Source organism: Vombatus ursinus, unplaced genomic scaffold (assembly GCF_900497805.2).
Source record: "Vombatus ursinus unplaced genomic scaffold, bare-nosed wombat genome assembly UNPS02005286.1, whole genome shotgun sequence".
Taxonomy (NCBI): domain Eukaryota; kingdom Metazoa; phylum Chordata; class Mammalia; order Diprotodontia; family Vombatidae; genus Vombatus; species Vombatus ursinus.
In genome coordinates this window covers 13,430,372-13,432,493 of record NW_020945064.1, presented here as the reverse complement: position 1 = coordinate 13,432,493, position 2,122 = coordinate 13,430,372, and positions in this window count along the sequence as shown.

Here is a 2,122-nt window from a genome sequence, read left to right as displayed (position 1 = left end):
TATCAGACACTTCCTAGCTGTGTGACCCTGGGCAAGTCACTTAACCTTGTTTGCCTCAGTTTCTCAGCAGTAAAATGAGCTAGAGAAGGAAATGACAAACCACTCCAGTATCTCTGTCAAGAAAACCCCAAATGCCCTTTGAACCAGCAATACCACTACTAGGTCTGTATCCCAAAAAGATCATAAAAAAGGGAAAGGGACCCACATGTACAAAAATATTTAGAGCAGCTCTTTTTGTGGTAGCCAAGAATTGGAAATTGAGGGGATGCCCATCAGTTGGGGAATGGCTGAACAAGTTGTGGTATATGAATGTGATGGAATTGTTGTTGTTGTCTTTTGTTTTCGAAGAGGACCAAAATGACATCACTATGTTAGCACCAAGTTACAGTGTGTCTGACTATGATTGATCAGACCAATATGAGCTCAGAATATTCTACCACAGGTTGGGCACAAATAGTCCATGTGAACATTTGGGGTGGATTCTCTTAAGTTGGCACATCTCATGTTTCTCTTGAGCTGTTTCAATTCTGCTTTGCTCATAGAGCACGGCACCTTCTCTGATGTGGGCACACCATGCTGGGTGGTCCTGTGCCAGTGTCTCTCATGTCACACAATCGATTCCAAAGTTCTTAAGAGAGACCTTGAGCGTGTCCTTATATCGCTTCTTCTGACCACCATATGAACGCTTGCCCTGTGTGAGTTCTCCATAAAATGGTCTTTTTGGCAAGCGTACGTTTTGCATTCAAACAACATGTCCAGCCCATTGGAGTTATGCTCTCTGAAGCAGAGTTTGAATGACTGGCAGTTTAGTTTGAGAAAGGACCCCAGTGTCTGGTATCTTATCCTGCCAGGTGATCTTCAGAATCTTCCTAAGACAATTTAAATGGAAGTGATTCGGTTTCCTGGCATGGAGCTGGTATACTGTCAAGGTTTCACAGGCATACAACACTGAGGTCAGCACAACGGCTCTGCAGACCTTCAGTTTGGTAGTCAGTCTAATACCTCTTCTCTCCCACACTTTCCTTCGGAGCCTTCCAAACACTGAGCTAGCATCAACCTCCTTATCAATGTGTCCATCCCTGTAAAGTACACTATCAAGGTAAGTGAACTTACCCACAGCATTCAAAACTTCGCCATTTGCTGTAACTGATGGTTCTACATATGGGTGGTGTGGTGGTGGCTGATGGAGCACCTGTGTTTTCTTGCTGTTGATTATTAGGCCAAAATTAGCACAAGCAGCAGAGAATCGATCCATACTTTGTTGCATCTCGCTTCAGAGGCTGCATTGAGTGCACAATCACCTGCAAACAGAAAATCATGCACCAATACTCCCTTCACTTCAGAATGGAATATTATTGTTCTATAAGAAATGATGAGCAGGTGGATTTCGGAAAAACCTGGAAAGATTTACATGAACTGATGTTGAGTGAAGTGAGCAGAACCAGGAAAACATTGTACATAGCAACAGCAACACTGCATGATGATTAACTATGATAGACTTAGCTCTTCTCAACAACACAATGATCCAAGACAATTCCAAAAGACTCATGATGGAAAACGCTAACTACATCCAGAGAGAGAACTATGAAGTCTGAATGCAGATCAAAGCATACTATTTTCACTTTGTTTTTTGTTTTTTCTTTCTTGTGTTTTTTCCCTTTTGTTCTGTTTCTTCTTTCACAACATGACATGTGGAAATATAATCAACATGATTGCACATGTATAACATATCAAATTGCTTGCTGTCTTGGGAAGTGGGGAGGGAAGTGAGGAAGGGAGAAAATTTTGGAACTCAAAATTTTACAAAAATGAATGTTGAAAACTATCTTGACATTTAATTGGAAAAAAATAAAATATTAATACTATAAAAAAAATTTTAGAAGAGAGAAGAAAGAAAGCAAGCCCCAAATGGGGTCACAAAAAGGCAGACATGACTGAAAAAACTGAACAACAAAAATGGAGATGATAATAACACCAACCTCCCAGAATTGTTGTGAGAACCAAATGAGATCATAATTATAAAGTGCTTAGCACAGTGCCTATCACATAGTAGGTACCATATAAGTACTAGCTATTACTACTACTACTACTACTACTACTACTACTACTACTACTACTACTA